The 18980-nt window shown below is 42.7% G+C and overlaps 1 protein-coding gene across 3 annotated transcripts in view; it reads right to left on the bottom strand.

Annotated features, from left to right (window-relative positions):
* Nucleotides 1–18980, bottom strand: part of LOC128638504 (oocyte zinc finger protein XlCOF8.4) — a 149162-nt gene that overhangs the window by 46006 nt on the left and 84176 nt on the right. The window lies entirely within an intron of this gene.

The raw sequence follows: 18980 nt of genomic DNA, 5'->3' as shown, positions 1-18980 counted from the left end.
TGCTAAGGATTAAACAGGGTAACAACATAAGAAGCTTGTAAGTTATAGAAAAACTGGAAAAAATACATTATTTAAAAACAAAAGAATCGGCTAGATTACGAGTTTTTCGTTTTGAGCTGTGCGGTGCTAACGAGCAGTTTATGCTCACCGCTCACTTACAGACAGCGCTGGTATTACGGGTTTTTACAAACCCGGCGTTAACCGCCAAAAAGTGAGCGTAGAGCAAAATTTTGCTCCACATCTCACCTCAATACCAGCGCTGCTTACGTTAGTGGTGAGCTGGTAAAACGTGCTCATGCACGATTTCCCCATAGGAATCAATGGGGAGAGCCGGCTGAAAAAAAACCTAACACCTGCAAAAAAGCAGCGTTTAGCTCCTAACGCAGCCCTATTGATTCCTATGGGGAAATAAAAGTTATGTCTACACCTAACATGAACCCTGAGTCTAAACACCCCTAATCTTACACTTATTAACCCCTAATCTGCCGCCCCCAACATCGCCAACACCTACATTATATTATTAACCCCTAATCTGCCGCTCCGGACACCGCCGCCACCTACATTATATGTTTGAACCCCTAATCTGCTGCCCCCAACATCGCTGACACCTACATTATATTTATTAACCCCTAATCTGCCGCCGCAACCTAACTACAATTATTAACCCCTAATCTGTTGCCCCCACGTCGCCACCACTATAATAAAGTTATTAATCCCTAAACCTAAGTCTAACCCTAACCCTAACCCCCCTAACTTAAATATAATATAAATAAAATTACTACAATTAACTAAATAATTCCTATTTAAAACTAAATACTTACCTATAAAATAAACCCTAAAATAGCTACAATATAGCTAATAGTTACATTGTAGCTAGCTTAGGGTTTATTTTTATTTTACAGGCAACTTTGTATTTATTTTAACTAGGTACAATAGTTATTAAATAGTTATTAACTATTTAATAACTACCTAGTTAAAATAAAGACAAATTTACCTGTAAAATAAAACCTAACCTAAGTTACAATTACACCTAACACTACACTTTAATTAAATTAATTACTTAAATTAAATACAATTAATTACAATTACATAAAATCATCTAAAGTACAAAAAACAAACAAACACTAAATTACAGAAAATAATAAACAAATTACAAGATTTTTAAACTAATTACACCTTATCTAATCCCCCTAACAAAATAAAAAAGCCCCCCCCCCAATAAAAAACCCTACCCTACACTAAATTACAAATAGCCCTTAAAAGGGCCTTTTGCGGGGCATTGCCCCAAAGTAATCAGCTCTTTTACCTGAAAAAACAAAATTACAATTCCCCAACCAACATTAAAACCCACCACTCACACAACCAACCCTACTCTAAAACCCACCCAATTCCCCCTTAAAAAAACCTAACACTAACCCCCTGAAGATCACCTTACCGGGAGACGTCTTCACCCAACCGGGCCGAAGTCCTCAACGAAGCCGGGAGAAGTCTTCATCCAGACGGCATCTTCTATCTTCATCCATCTGGCGCGGAGCGGGTCCAACTTCAAGACATCCGAAGCGGAGCATCCTCTTCTTCTGACGGCTAAACACAGAATGAAGGTTACTTTAAATGACGTCATCCAAGATGGCGTCCCTTCAATTCCGATTGGCTGATAGAATTCTATCAGCCAATCGGAATTAAGGTAGAAAAAATCCTATTTTTTTTTATTGGAACAGCCAATAGAATGCCAGCTCAATCCTATTGGCTGATTGGATCAGCCAATAGGATTGAACTTCAATCCTATTGGCTGATTGCATCAGCCAATAGGATTTTTTCTACCTTAATTCCGATTGGCTTACAGAATTCTATCAGCCAATCGGAATTGAAGGGACGCCATCTTAGATGATGTCATTTAAAAGAACCTTCATTCTGTGTTTAGCCGTCGGAAGAAGAGGATGCTCCGCGTCGGATGTCTTGAAGATGGACCCGCTCCCCGCCGGATGGATGAAAAAAGAAGATGCAGTCTGGATGAAGACTTCTGCCCGTCTGGAGGACCACTTCGCCCGGCTTGGATGAAGACTTCTCCCGGCTTCGTTGAGGACTTCGGCCCGGTTGGGTGAAGACGTCTCCCGGTAAGGTGATCTTCAGGTGGTTAGTGTTAGGTTTTTTTAAGGGGGGATTGGGTGGGTTTTAGAGTAGGATTGGTTGTGTGGGTGGTGGGTTTTAATGTTGGGGGGGGAATGTAATTTATGTGTATTTTCTGTAATTTAGTGTTGTTTTTTTTGTACTTTAGATAATTTTATTTAATTGTAATTAATTGTATTTAATTTAGGTAATTTATTCAATTATAGTGTAGTGTTAGGTGTAATTGTAACTTAGGTTAGGCTTTATTTTACAGGTCAATTTGTATTTATTTTAGCTAGGTAGTTATTAAATAGTTAATAACTATTTAATAACTATTGTACCTAGTTAAAATAAATACATTGCCTGTAAAATAAAAATAAACCCTAAGCTAGCTACAATTAGTAACTATTAGTTATATTGTAGCTAGCTTAGGGTTTATTTTATAGGTAAGTATTTAGTTTTAAAGGGACAGTCTACCATAGAATTGTTATTGTTTTAAAAGAGAGATAATCCCTTTATTACCCATTCCCCAGTTTTGCATAACCAACACAGTTATAATAATACACTTTTTACCTCTGTGATTACCTTGTATCTAGGAACCTTCTTCCAGCCCCATGATCACATGACTGTGACTGTTTATTATCTATTGTCTTGCATTTAGCATTGTTTTGTGTTAAATCTTAAATAACCCCCTGTGCCTGAACACAGTGTTATCTATATGGCCCACGTGTACTTTCTGTCTCTTTGTCTTGAAAAGAGATTTAAAAAGCAAGTGATAAGAGGCAGCCCTCAAAGGCTTAGAAATTAGCATATGAGCCTACCTATGTTTAGTTTAAACTAAGAATACCAAGAGAAAAAAGCAAATTTGATGATAAAAGTAAATTGGAAAGTTGATTATAATTAAAAGTCCTATCTGAATAATGAAAGTTTAATTTATACTAGACTGTCCCTTTAAATAGGAATTATTTAGTTAATTTGATTTAGATTTATTTAAATTATATGTAAGTTAGGTGGGGTTAGGGTTAGACTTAGGTTTAGGGGTTAATAACTTTATTATAGTGGCGGCGATGTTGGGGGCGGCAGATTAGGGGTTAATAATATTTAACTAGTGTTTGCGAGGCGGGAGTGCGGCGGTTTAGGGGTTAATATATTTATTATAGTGACGGCGATGTCCGGTTTGGCAGATTAGGGGTTAAAAATTTATTTTAGTGTTTGCTATGTGGCAGGGCCTCGGTTTAGGGCTTAATAGGTAGTTTATGGGTGTTAGTGTAATTTTTAGCACTTTAGTTAAGAGTTTTATGCTACGGCGCTGTAGTGTAAAACTCTTAACTACTGACTTTTAAATGCGGTACCAAGCTTGACAGGAGAGGGTGTACCGCTCACTTTTGGTCAGACTCGTAATACCGGCGCTATGCAAGTCCCATTGAAAATATAGGATACGCAATTGACGTAAGTGGATTTGCGGTATTTCCGAGTCTGGCCAATGCACAAGAGAATTCTGGGTAAGATATGCAAATTAGATATGCAAATTCTCAGTTTTTTTGCTTCAAAATACTGTTTTAACACAGCTATCCTTTTAACACAGCCAAAATATTTCACTTACTAGAATATGCAGACTCCCATAACATCCCATCATTATTTGTCTCTACGGATGCCGAAAAGGCTTTTGACCATTTAGATTGGTCCTTCCTTAAATGTACTCTACAAAAATTTGGTTTCCTGGACGAATTTATTTCAAAAATATTAGTTCTGTATACACAATCCACTGCTACAGTTAAAGGGACAGTCTAGGCCAAAATAAACTTTCATGAATCAAATAGAGCATGTAATTTTAAACAATTTTCCAGTTTACTTTTATCACCAATTTTGCTTTGTTCTCTTGGTATTCTTAGTTGAAAGCTTAACCTAGGAGGTTCATATGCTAATTTCTTAGACCTTGACGCCCACCTCTTTCAGATTGCATTTTAACAGTTTTTCACCACTAGAGGGTGTTAGTTCACGTATTTCATATAGATAACACTGTGCTCGTGCACGAGAAGTTATCTGGGAGCAGGCACTGATTGGCTAGACTGCAAGTCTGTCAAAAGAACTGAAAAAAGGGGCAGTTTGCAGAGGCTTAGATACAAGATAATCACAGAGGTTAAAAGTATATTATTATAAATGTGTTAGTTAAGCAAAACTGGGAAATGGGTAATAAAGGTATTATCTATCTTTTAAAACAATAAAAATTCTGGTGTAGACTGTTCCTTTAAAGTCAATGGCCTTTATCAGATCCCTTCCCTATATACAATGGCACTAGACAGGGCTGTCCTCTTTCCCCCTTACTTTTTGTCCTTTCTATGGAAGTGTTAGCATCAAAATTACACTACTCTTCCGACATAAAAGGATTCCTTATTGCAAAACAGAATACAGATTAGCACTATTCGCTGACGACCTACCTCCCAACAAACTTCTATTACTGCAGCATGTAAAATTTTAAAAGAATACGGCCAAATATCTAATTTCTCTGTAAATTTTAGTAAATCCGAGAAATTCCCAGTTTCTATTCCTGAAACAGAACTGTCATCTCTAAGATCTGAAACTGGATTTACATTTAAAAACACACGCCTTCAAATATTTAGGTGTTCAATTAAAACCCAACCTTACCAAGTTACAACAACTAAACTATGAAACTCTGTTAAAGGACCTCTCATCCAAAATGTCACAACGGCTCCCCAAAACAATTTCTTGGATAGGAAAAATTCTGTACATGCTACAAACTCTTCCCATACCATTACCTAACACATATATATTCAAATTACAAGCCACAATCAGTTCTTACATTTGGAAAAAGAAACCACCTTGAATATTGAAACATAACCTATACTTGCACCCAGTGGCCTAGGGGTTCCTAACTTGGACGCATACTGTAACAATGTCTTTCTCAACAGAATCATAGACGGAGGGCTGCTAAGGCACCTCTTTTCAAAAGTTATAAGAGGTCGAGCTGCAAGGGTGAGTACATGCTGTATAGTGACAGCGTCAATACATTTTCTCAATCCGCCAGCCGAGTTTGGAGGCCACGTTTGAGACCAAACAGCAGAGCAGGTAAGCCATAAGAGCAGCTACAGCACTTATATACCATTACGGCATAAATCCTGACTGAATCCATTACCCACATTGAGCCATACTTATTGTATTAAATACAAAGTGGAACTAATACACATATACAGATGATTGAATAGGGTCAGCGGTGATGGTATAATCAAGATGTTTTGTATATTGCAGTCTATGTGGCCTTCCGGATCAAAATGTAATATCTTTCCAAGACATAAAGCAACGACAATATTGACATTTTTTGAATAATTTATTATTTGACAGTACCTTTTATGTAACACATAACATGTGTAGATATCGTATTTTCTGTATTTTATTGGATTATTGAACTTTGTTTATTAACTCTGTAAAAATGCAATAAAAACATAATTTATGCTTACCTGATAAATTTATTTCTCTTGTAGTGTATCCAGTCCACGGATCATCCATTACTTGTGGGATATTCTCCTTCCCAACAGGAAGTTGCAAGAGGAGCACCCACAGCAGAGCTGCTATATAGCTCCTCCCCTCACTGCCATATCCAGTCATTCGACCGAAACAAGACGAGAAAGGAGAAACCATAGGGTGCAGTGGTGACTGTAGTTTAATTAAAATTTAGACCTGCCTCAAAAGGACAGGGCGGGCAGTGGACTGGATACACTACAAGAGAAATAAATTTATCAGGTAAGCATAAATTATGTTTTCTCTTGTTAAGTGTATCCAGTCCACGGATCATCCATTACTTGTGGGATACAAATACCAAAGCTAAAGTACACGGATGATGGGAGGGACAAGGCAGGAACTTAAACGGAAGGAACCACTGCCTGTAGAACCTTTCTCCCAAAAACAGCCTCCGAAGAAGCAAAAGTATCAAATTTGTAAAAAAGGTGTGAAGCGAAGACCAAGTCGCAGCCTTGCAAATCTGTTCAACAGAGGCCTCATTTTTAAAGGCCCAGGTGGAAGCCACAGCTCTAGTAGAATGAGCTGTAATCCTTTCAGGGGGCTGCTGTCCAGCAGTCTCATAGGCTAAGCGTATTATGCTCCGAAGCCAAAAGGAGAGAGAGGTTGTCGAAGCTTTTTGACCTCTCCTCTGTCCAGAGTAAACGACAAACAGGGCAGATGTTTGACGAAAATTTAGTAGCCTGTAAGTAAAACTGCAAGGCACGGACTACGTCCAGATTATGCTAAAGACGTTCCTTCTTTGAAGAAGGATTAGGACACAATGATGGAACAACAATCTCTTGATTGATATTCCTGTTAGAAACCACCTTAGGTAAAAACCCAGGTTTGGTACGCAGAACTACCTTGTCTGAATGAAAAATCAGATAAGGAGAATCACAATGTAAGGCAGATAACTCAGAGACTCTTCGAGCCGAGGAAATAGCCATCAAAAACAGAACTTTACAAGATAAAAGTTTAATATCAATGGAATGAAGGGGTTCAAACGGAACTCCCTGAAGAACTTTAAGAACCAAGTTTAAGCTCCACGGGGGAGCAACAGTTTTAAACACAGGCTTAATCCTAACCAAAGCCTGACAAAATGCCTGGACGTCTGGAACTTCTGCCAGACGCTTGTGCAAAAGAATAGACAGAGCAGAGATCTGTCCTTTTAAAGAACTAGCTGATAAGCCTTTGTCCAAACCCTCTTGGAGAAAGGACAATATCCTAGGAATCCTAACCTTACTCCATGAGTAACTCTTGGATTCACACCAATAAAGATATTTACGCCATATCTTATGGTAGATTTTCCTGGTGACAGGCTTCCGAGCCTGTATTAAGGTATCAATGACTGACTCGGAGAAGCCACGCCTTGATAGAATCAAGCGTTCAATCTCCATGCAGTCAGTCTCAGAGAAATTAGATTTGGATGATTGAAAGGACCTTGTATTAGAAGGTCCTGCCTCAGAGGCAGAGTCCATGGTGGAAGAGATGACATGTCCACTAGGTCTGCATACCAGGTCCTGCGTGGCCACGCAGGCGCTATCAGAATCACTGATGCTCTCTCCTGTTTGATTTTGGCAATCAGTCGAGGGAGCAGAGGAAACAGTGGAAACACGATGTGACAAAACCAATCTCGCCACTGTACATTGGAGGGCCTGTTATGGAACATTCTTTGGGCTGGAGGTACATGGGCTTAAGGATACCCAGAGACTGCATGGAAATATGGAATTTTATATGCTGGACACCCCATGTACTTTCATAACTCTGTCTTATGTCTATGTCACCCTGTATCCATAAATACAGGATGGGTACAGGGTGTGAGTGCCCCTTGTGGGAGCAATTGTGACTCTATAAGCCAAGTGGGCATAAAAGACTTTATAGCTAATAAGAACTGTTCCTATATTCTGTAATAAGATGTATTCTATGTATGTTTAAGATCTGATTGTGTCTCAGGAGTCTGTCTAGGTAAACTGATTGGGTTTTGTGTGATTATGTTAACTAGACTGCACAACATCAGATTGTCTGAGTACTTAATATGTTAATCTGTTTTACCTGTGAATAGACAATTCTTAGAGGTTTGATGCATTGTTCATATGTTTGCTTTACTGTTTAACCAATGCCCTCTGTAACCTGAAGCCAGGGTTATATTCAACCCCCCCATCTGGGGTCAAAACCTGTATAAATACTAGGCATTCAGCCTTTAATAAAGATATTCTTTTTTAAACCTGAAATGTGGAGCTTGGTCTCATGTTTGCAGGGAAACTGATCGAGGTTGTGAAGTGCTGATTCTGTATGCAGGACATTGTTCCCTGGTATTAACCCTTGGTATCCTGTTGGTACCGTAACAATTGGTGGCAAGCGACGGAATGAACCTTATCGCCCAGAAGAGCAACTACACAAGCCAGTAACCTCAGGAAGAGGGGGATTATTACAATACTGACTAAGATGGAAAAGAGAAAAGTACATTTTGCAGCTTTTAAAAACTTCCTGGAAACAGAAGGAGGGATTGATGGGTACCTTGCGGATTTTGAGAGGCAATGTGCACTACACAAGGTACCCGCAGAGGACTGGGTCACGATATTATCTGGAAAATTATCCGGCCGGGCCAGAGAGGCTTTTCGGGCCATTCCAGATGAGGAAGTCAGGGATTATAATACTGTAAAAGAGGCTCTGCTCTCCAGGTATGCGGTTACACCGGAGGCATACCGGAGGCGGTTCAGAGACACTGTTAAATTAGCTGGAGATTCCTACCTTGAGTGGGCATGTAAGGTGCACCGCACAGCAGCTCACTGGATAGCGGGGTGCCAAGCCATATCTGGGGAAGAGGTGCTGCAGCTATTCCTGTTGGAACATTGCTTCGACAAGTTACCCGCAGGAGTTCGAGAGTGGGTTCGGGACCGTAAACCCTCCACCCTGCAGGAAGCGGCTCGCTTGGTAGATGAGTATACGGATGCCCGCAAACTGGACACTGCTACCACTAAGCCCCCTGCTAGAGTGGAGTACAGACCCCCAGTCACCCCAGCAGCTGCCAGTTACCAAACCCCGGCGCACCGCTATACCACACGGCCTCCGGCCACGAACTACCCTCAGAGAGCCCTGTTCAATTTGCGGTGCTACTCACAACCTATTCGGTGCTTTAGATGTAAGCAACTAGGGCACAAAAGACCAGAGTGTCCCCTAAACGCAGCGAACCAAGCGCAGTCCTGGAGGAGACCCGCCGGCGGAATCCCACGTAATCCTCAGCCTGCGCCCGCTACGTAGAGGCGCAAGAATGCTGGAGCATCCTACATGAGGCAGACCTTGTGCAAGCTGCCCACCGGAATAACCGGCAACTGGTTAAAGTGAATGGGAAGGAGGTCAGTGGTCTTCGGGATACTGGTGCTACCATGACCTTGCTTCAAAAGAACTTGGTGTCTGAGAAACAGTACACTGGAGACACTGTGGCTGTGAGGGTAGCAGGGGGCGATGTGTTCAGCCTACCTGTTGCCAGGGTACATTTGGATTGGGGAGTGGGCGCTAGACCTGTGAATGTGGGGGTCAAGAAGGACTTACCTGCTGATGTTCTTCTTGGAAATGACTTGGCCCCCCTTGTTTCTGCCTACGCTCCTATGGGTCCCGCTGATGTTAACTCTGTGACTACCCGTGCCCAGATCCGTGCAGCAGAGACTGACCCACCTGCTGCTAAGCCCCAGGACGCTGAGCTCAGTAAATCTCTATCCGCTATTGATATGTGGAGGTCCCGTTACAATGCGCTGATGGAGAAGAGGAGCGCAGAGGAAAAAGCACGTTTAGAACGTGAATCTCTGCTAGACAAGCTGCACCGACAGACTGCAGAAAACACCAGCTTGAGAGTGGGACATGAAACCTTAAAGACAAACTTAGCGACACTTGAGGAGAAGCTGACGCTGGCTCATAGTGAGGTGCAGCAACTCAAGGGCACCCTATGTCAGTATGAAGGGATTGTGAATACCTATAAAGAGCAGGTACAAAAAACTCGTAAAGAAGCTGATGGGATTTTGAAGGACTGTTTGGCCCTGGTCTGGGCACTGAGGAATTTGAACCCTTGTTTGTATGGACAGGAATTCTCTCTCATAACGGGAATACAGATGGATTGTCCCAGCAAACTGACATGCCTACCAGGCGCTCTGGTGGTATATGGCACAGTATATACCCTGGACAGCTGAGCATGACAAACCAGAGGGAGAGGAGTTTGATGGTCCTGGCTTGTTGTGGGAGTCCTTTGCAGAGCCTGACTTTGGGAGCCTTGCGCAGACCAGACTTCAGGACATTTTCTATGAGAGGGAGGCTAGGCATGACTGGGCTGACCCCCATGAAGTAGAGCCAGACCTGGCTCACTTAGCAGCCCTGGAGTGGGAACTGGAGCAGGACTACCGAGATCTCTTCCACTCCATTGGGAAGGCTCAGCAGGACAGCAAGGTGAAAGACCCAGATCCAGACCCATCCAGCTGGGAAGATATTGTGGAGATTTACTGGGAAGGACCCCAGGTGGCCGGTGGAGATGGGACCGAGGTCTCTCCACCGGTCCTGCAGGGAATTGGGAGCCCAGACTCCATTCCCCAGCGGCAGGCTGAGTTACAGGGGGCAGAGACAGTTGGTCCTGTCCCCCAGCAGCAGAGGAATATACAGGGAATTGGGAGCCCAGACTCCATTCCCCAGCGGCAGGCTGCTTTACAAGGGGTAGGGACAGTTGGTCCTGTCCCCCAGCAACACGGCTGTTTAGCCAAAGGGGAGACGATTGGTCTCCCCCTCCAGCAGCACAGCTATGTATCCAAAGGGGAGACAGTCGGTCTCCCCCTCCAGCAACCAGGCTCCCACCAGGCTACTTCCATGGTAGTGCTGGCACCCGGGCAGAGTACAGCTGGTCTCTGCCCACCTCGCAACCCACCAATTCAGCGTACCTGTCCCCCACACAGCTGTGGTGAGGCACCCGGACATGGACAAGTTTTCCCCGTACTCAGGTGTAGTAACCATTTATTGTGGGTGGGCTGTACTACTAATTGTGTTTTATGGGTGGGTTGCTGGACTAACCAGGGCACTGACCGGCAGGAGGTCAGATACCCTGTTAGTCTGTTTGGAAAAGGGGAGAGATGTGACAAAACCAATATCGCCACTGTACATTGGAGGGCCTGTTATGGAACATTCTTTGGGCTGGAGGTACATGGGCTTAAGGATACCCAGAGACTGCATGGAAATATGGAATTTTATATGCTGGACACCCCATGTACTTTCATAACTCTGTCTTATGTCTATGTCACCCTGTATCCATAAATACAGGATGGGTACAGGGTGTGAGTGCCCCTTGTGGGAGCAATTGTGACTCTATAAGCCAAGTGGGCATAAAAGACTTTATAGCTAATAAGAACTGTTCCTATATTCTGTAATAAGATGTATTCTATGTATGTTTAAGATCTGATTGTGTCTCAGGAGTCTGTCTAGGTAAACTGATTGGGTTTTGTGTGATTATGTTAACTAGACTGCCCAACATCAGATTGTCTGAGTACTTAATATGTTAATCTGTTTTACCTGTGAATAGACAATTCTTAGAGGTTTGATGCATTGTTCATATGTTTGCTTTACTGTTTAACCAATGCCCTCTGTAACCTGAAGCCAGGGTTATATTCAACCCCCCCATCTGGGGTCAAAACCTGTATAAATACTAGGCATTCAGCCTTTAATAAAGATATTCTTTTTTAAACCTGAAATGTGGAGCTTGGTCTCATGTTTGCAGGGAAACTGATCAAGGTTGTGAAGTGCTGATTCTGTATGCAGGACATTGTTCCCTGGAATTAACCCTTGGTATCCTGTTGGTACCGTAACACACATAGGCTAGGTTGAAGAACCAAGGAGCTGCTAGAGCATCTATCAGCGTTGCTCCCGGGTCCCTGGACTTGGATCCGTAACAAGGAAGCTTGGCGTTCTGGCGAGACGCCATGAGATCCAGTTCTGGTTTGCCCCAACGATGGACCAGTTGAGCAAACACCTCCGGATGGAGCTCCCACTCCCCCGGATGAAAAGTCTGACGACTTAGAAAATCCGCCTCCCAGTTCTCTACGCCTGGAATGTGGATCGCTGACAGGTGGCAAGAGTGAGACTCTGCCCAGCGAATTATCTTTGAGACTTCTAACATCGCTAGGGAACTCCTGGTTCCCCCTTGATGGTTGATGTAAGCCACAGTCGTGATGTTGTCCGACTGAAATCTGATGAACCTCAGTGTTGCTAACTGAGGCCAAGCTAGAAGAGCATTGAATATTGCTCTTAACTCCAGAATATTTATTGGGAGGAGTTTCTCCTCCTGAGTCCACGATCCCTGAGCCTTCAGGGAGTTCCAGACTGCGCCCCAACCTAGAAGGCTGGCATCTGTTGTTACAATCGTCCAATCTGGCCTGCGAAAGGTCATACCCTTGGACAGATGGACCCGAGAAAGCCACCAGAGAAGAGAATCTCTGGTCTCTTGATCCAGATTTAGTAGAGGGGACAAATCTGAGTAATCCCCATTCCACTGACTTAGCATGCATAATTGCAGCGGTCTGAGATGCAGGCGCGCAAATGGCACTATGTCCATTGCCGCTACCATTAAGCCGATTACTTCCATGCACTGAGCCACTGACAGGCGTGGAATGGAATGAAGGACACGGCAAGCATTTAGAAGTTTTGATAACCTGGACTCCGTCAGGTAAATTTTCATCTCTACAGAATCTATGAGTCCCTAGGAAGGAGACTCTTGTGAGTGGTGATAGAGAACTCTTTTCCACGTTCACTTTCCACCCATGCGACCTCAGAAATGCCAGAACTATCTCTGTATGAGACTTGGCAATTTGAAAGCTTGACACCTGTATCAGGATGTCGTCTAGATAAGGAGCCACCGCTATGCCTCGCGGTCTTAGAACCGCCAGAAGTGAGCCCAGAACCTTTGTAAAAATTCTCGGGGCAGTGGCCAACCCGAAGGGAAGAGCTACAAATTGGTAATGCCTGTCTAGAAAGGCAAACCTTAGGAACCGATGATGAGCTTTGTGAATCGGTATGTGAAGGTAGGCATCCTTTAAGTCCACTGTGGTCATGTACTGACCCTCTTGGATCATGGGTAGGATGGTCCGAATAGTTTCCATTTTGAATGATGGAACTCTGAGGAATTTGTTTAAGATCTTTAGATCCAAGATTGGTCTGAAGGTTCCCTCTTTCTTGGGAACCACAAACAGATTTGAATAAAATTCCTGTCCTTGTTCCTTCCGCGGAACTGGATGGATCATTCCCATTACTAGGAGGTCTTGCACACAGCTTAGGAATGCCTCTTTCTTTATCTGGTTTGCTGATAACCTTGAAAGATGAAATCTCCCTTGTGGAGGAGAAGCTTTGAAGTCCAGAAGATATCCCTGAGATATGATCTCCAACGCCCAGGGATCCTGAACATCTCTTGCCCACGTCTGGGTGAAGAGAGAAAGTCTGCCCCCCACTAGATCCGTTTCCGGATAGGGGGCCGTTCCTTCATGCTGTCTTGGGGGCAGCAGCAGGCTTTCTGGCCTGCTTGCCCTTGTTCCAGGACTGGTTAGGTTTCCAGGCCTGTATGGAATGAGCAACAGTTCCCTCTTGTTTTGAAGCGGAGGAAGTTGATGCTGCTCCTGCCTTGAAATTTCGAAAGGCACGAAAATTAGACTGTTTGGCCTTTGATTTGGCCCTGTCCTGAGGAAGGGTATGACTCTTGCCTCCAGTAATGTCAGCAATAATTTCCTTCAAGCCAGGCCCGAATAAAGTCTGCCCCTTGAAAGGAATGTTGAGTAATTTAGACTTTGAAGTCACGTCAGCTGACCAGGATTTAAGCCATAGCGCCCTACGCGCCTGGATGGCGAATCCGGAATTCTTAGCCGTTAGTTTAGTCAAATGAACAATGGCATCAGAAACAAATGAGTTAGCTAGCTTAAGCGTTCTAAGCTTGTCAATAATTTAATTCAATGGAGCTGTCTGGATGGCCTCTTCCAGGGCCTCAAACCAGAATTCCGCCGCAGCTGTGACAGGTGCAATGCATGCAAGGGGCTGTAAAATAAAACCTTGTTGAATAAACATTTTCTTAAGGTAACCCTCCAATTTTTTATCCATTGGATCTGAAAAAGCACAACTGTCCTCAACCGGGATAGTGGTACGCTTTGCTAAAGTAGAAACTGCTCCCTCCACCTTAGGGACCGTCTGCCATAAGTCCCGTGTAGTGGCGTCTATTGGAAACATTTTTCTAAATATAGTAGGTGGGGAAAAGGGCACACCGGGTCTATCCCACTCCTTGCTAATAATTTCTGTAAGCCTTTTAAGTATAGGAAAAACGTCAGTACACACCGGCACCGCATAGTATCTATCCAGCCTACACAATTTATCTGGAATTGCAACTGTGTTACAGTCATTCAGAGCAGCTAATACCTCCCCAAGCAATACATGGAGGTTCTCAAGCTTAAATTTAAAATTAGAAATCTCTGAATCAGGTTTCCCCGAGTCAGAGATGTCACCCACAGACTGAAGTTCTCCGTCCTCATGTTCTGCATACTGTGACGCAGTATCAGATATGGCTCTAACAGCATTTGCGCGCTCTGTATCTCTCCTAACCCCAGAGCTATCGCGCTTGCCTCTTAATTCAGGCAATCTAGATAATACCTCTGACAGGGTATTATTCATGATTGCAGCCATGTCCTGCAAGGTAATCGCTATGGGCGTCCCTGATGTAATTGGCGCCATATTAGCGTGCGTCCCCTGAGCGGGAGGCGAAGGGTCTGACACGTGGGGAGAGTTAGTCGGCATAACTTCCCCCTCGACAGAACCCTTTGGTGATAATTCTTTTATAGATAAAGACTGATCTTTACTGTTTAAGGTGAAATCAGTACATTTAGTACACATTCTCCTATGGGGCTCCACCATGGCTTTCAAACATAATGAACAAGTAGGTTCCTCTGTGTCAGACATGTTTAAACAGACTAGCAATGAGACTAGCAAGCTTGGAAAACACTTTAAAACAAGTTTACAAGCAATATAAAAAACGTTACTGCGCCTTTAAGAAACACAAATTTTCCCAAATTTTGAAATAACAGTGAAAAAATGCAGTTACACAAACGAAATTTTTACAGTGTATGTAATAAGTTAGCAGAGCATTGCACCCACTTGCAAATGGATGATTAACCCCTTAATACCAAAAACGGAATAACAAATGACAAAAACGTTTTTTAAACAGTCACAACAACTGCCACAGCTCTACTGTGGCTTTTCACCTCCCTCAATACGACTTTTGAAGCCTTTTGAGCCCTTCAGAGAAGTCCTGGATCATGCAGGAAGAAGCTGGATGTCTGTGTCTGTAATTTTTTCTGTGCAAAAAAACGCCAAAAGAGTATGTATCTCTATTAATAAGCCTGATACCAGTCGCTATCACTGCATTTAAGGCTTTACTTACATTACTTCGGTATCAGCAGCATTTTCTAGCAAATTCCATCCCTAGAAAAATATTTTAACTGCACATACCTTATTGCAGGAAAACCTGCACGCTATTCCCCCTCTGAAGTTACCTCACTCCTCAGAATATGTGAAAACAGCAAAGGATCTTAGTTACTTCTGCTAAGATCATAGAAAATGCAGGCAGATTCTTCTTCTAAATACTGCCTGAGATAAACAGTACACTCCGGTACCATTTAAAAATAACAAACTTTTGATTGAAGAAATAAACTAAGTATAAAACACCACAGTCCTCTTACGACCTCCATCTTAGTTGAGAGTTGCAAGAGAATGACTGGATATGGCAGTGAGGGGAGGAGCTATATAGCAGCTCTGCTGTGGGTGATCCTCTTGCAACTTCCTGTTGGGAAAGAGAATATCCCACAAGTAATGGATGATCCGTGGACTGGATACACTTAACAAGAGAAAACAATTTCAACATAAAGTGGCTGATATACTTTCGTTACATTGGTAAAAATATTTATCCTACCAAAAATTCTGTACAGGCTACAAACTCTTCCCATAACATTACCTAACACATATATATTCAAATTACAAGCTACAATCAGTTCTTACATTTGGAAAAAGAAACCTCCTTGAATATTGAAGCATACCCTATACTTGCACCCGGTGGCCTAGGGGTTCCTAACTTACCGCAACAATGTCTTTCTCAACAGAATCATAGACTGGTATTCTTTTGGTGAGTTACACATTAAACAATAGGTCCAACTAAATAGTTACTGCTGGTTAGAGAACCCTCAGAATAGTCTAAATTGTTCTACAAACCACATTATTTTAGAAACCTTCAAAGTTTGGAAAATTACTCTTAAAACATATCCTCATCTTTCCACTTTACATTTGCCACTCACTCCAACCCTTTGTAACCCGGACTTTGTGCCAGGAAAACTAATGCATTGCACTAAAACACGAGACCTAAACTCTCTACTTCCGATACACCTTCTTACAGAAACTGAGACAACACTGACCAAACAGTCATTTGAACACTTGGGAGATGTATTTCTCAAACCATGGTTTAGATATCACCAACTTCACCATTTTATATCTACACATCCACACAAATCTGATCTCTTGAGATCCAAAACCCCATTTGAAGTTTTATGTTGTTCTACAACGCCAATAAAACACACCGGCCTAGATTTGGAGTTTGGCGTTAGCCGTGAAAACCAGCGTTAGAGGCTCCTAACGCTGGTTTTAGGCTACCTCCGGTATTTGGAGTCACTCAAAATAGGGTCTAACGCTCACTTTTCAGCCGCGACTTTTCCATACCGCAGATCCCCTTACGTCAATTGCGTATCCTATCTTTTCAATGGGATCTTTCTAACTCCGGTATTTAGAGTCGTGTCTGAAGTGAGCGTTAGAACTCTAACGACAAAACTCCAGCCGCAGGAAAAAAGTCAGTAGTTAAGAGCTTTCTGGGTTAACGCCGGTTTATAAAGCTCTTAACTACTGTACTCTAAAGTACACTAACACCCATAAACTACCTATGTACCCCTAAACCGAGGTCCCCCCACATCGCCGACACTCGATTAAATTTTTTTAACCCCTAATCTGCCGACCGCCACCTACGTTATACTTATGTACCCCTAATCTGCTGCCCCTAACACCGCCGACCCCTATATTATATTTATTAACCCCTAACCTGCCCCCCACAACGTCGCAGCCAGCTACCTACAATAATTAACCCCTAATCTGCCGACCGCAAAGCGCCGCCACCTACGTTATACTTATGTACCCCTAATCTGCTGCCCCTAACACCGCCGACCCCTATATTATATTTATTAACCCCTAACCTGCCCCCCACAACGTCGCAGCCAGCTACCTACAATAATTAACCCCTAATCTGCCGACCGCAAAACGCCGCCATCTACGTTATACTTATGTACCCCTAATCTGCTGCCCCTAACACCGCCGACCCCTATATTATATTTATTAACCCCTAATCTGCACCCCTCAACGTCGCCTCCACCTGCCTACACTTATTAACCCCTAATCTGCCGAGCGGACCGCACCGCTATTATTATAAAGTTATTAACCCCTAATCCGCCTCACTAACCCTATAATAAATAGTATTAACCCCTAATCTGCCCTCCCTAACATCGCCGACATCTAACTTCAAACATTAACCCCTAATCTGCCGACTGGAGCTCACCGCTATTCTAATAAATGTATTAACCCCTAAAGCTAAGTCTAACCCTAACACCCCCCTAAGTTAAATATAATTTAAATCTAACGAAATAAATTAACTCTTATTAAAAAATTATTCCTATTTAAAGCTAAATACTTACCTGTAAAATAAATCCTAATATAGCTACAATATAAATTATAATTATATTATAGCTATTTTAGGATTAATATTTATTTTACAGGTAATTTTGTATTTATTTTAACCAGGTACAATAGCTATTAAATAGTTAAGAACTATTTAATAGCTAAAATAGTTAAAATAATTACAAAATTACCTGTAAAATAAATCCTAACCTAAGTTACAATTAAACCTAACACTACACTATCAATAAATTAATTAAATAAACTACCTACAATTACCTACAATTAACCTAACACTACACTATCAATAAATTAATTAAATACAATTCCTACAAATAAATACAATTAAATAAACTAGCTAAAGTACAAAAAATAAAAAAGAACTAAGTTACAAAAAATAAAAAAATATTTACAAACATAAGAAAAATATTACAACAATTTTAAACTAATTACACCTACTCTAAGCCCCCTAATAAAATAACAAAGCCCCCCAAAATAAAAAAATGCCCTACCCTATTCTAAATTACTAAAGTTCAAAGCTCTTTTACCTTACCAGCCCTGAACAGGGCCCTTTGCGGGGCATGCCCCAAGAAGTTCAGCTCTTTTGCCTGTAAAAAAAAACATACAATACCCAAGCCCCCCAACATTACAACCCACCACCCACATACCCCTAATCTAACCCAACCCCCCCTTAAATAAACATAACACTAAGCCCCTGAAGATCTTCCTACCTTGTCTTCACCTCACCGGGTTCACCGATCTGTCCAGAAGAGCTCCTCCGATGTCCTGATCCAAGCCCAAGCGGGGGGCTGAAGAGGTCCATGATCCGGCTGAAGTCTTTATCCAAGCGGGGCAGAAGAGGTCTTCCATCCGATTGAAGTCTTCATCCAAGCGGGATCTTCTATGGTCATCCATCCGGAGCGGAGCGGCAGGATCCTGAAGACCTCCGACGCGGAACATCCATCCTGGCCGACGACTGAACGACGAATGACGGTTCCTTTAAATGACGTCATCCAAGATGGCGTCCCTCGAATTCCGATTGGCTGATAGGATTCTATCAGCCAATCGGAATTAAGGTAGGAATATTCTGATTGGCTGATGGAATCAGCCAATCAGAATCAAGTTCAATCCGATTGGCTGATCCGATCAGCCAATCAGATTGAGCTCGCATTCTATTGGCTGATCGGAACAGCCAATAGAATGCGAGCTCAATCTGATTGGCTGATTGAACTTGATTCTGATTGGCTGATTCCATCAGCCAATCAGAATATTCCTACCTTAATTCCGATTGGCTGATAGAATCCTATCAGCCAATCGGAATTCGAGGGACGCCATCTTGGATGACGTCATTTAAAGGAACCGTCATTCATCGTTCAGTCGTCGGCCAGGATGGATGTTCCGCGTCGGAGGTCTTCAGGATCCTGCCGCTCCGCTCCGGATGGATGACCATAGAAGATCCCGCTTGGATGAAGACTTCAATCGGATGGAAGACCTCTTCTGCCCCACTTGGATGAAGACTTCAGCCGGATCATGGACCTCTTCAGCCCCCCGCTTGGGCTTGGATCAGGACATCGGAGGAGCTCTTCTGGACA

This window comes from Bombina bombina, chromosome 8 (assembly GCF_027579735.1).
Source record: "Bombina bombina isolate aBomBom1 chromosome 8, aBomBom1.pri, whole genome shotgun sequence".
NCBI lineage: Eukaryota > Metazoa > Chordata > Amphibia > Anura > Bombinatoridae > Bombina > Bombina bombina.
Note: the sequence above shows the minus strand (reverse complement) of the source record. Positions and strands in the feature narration are given on the sequence as shown.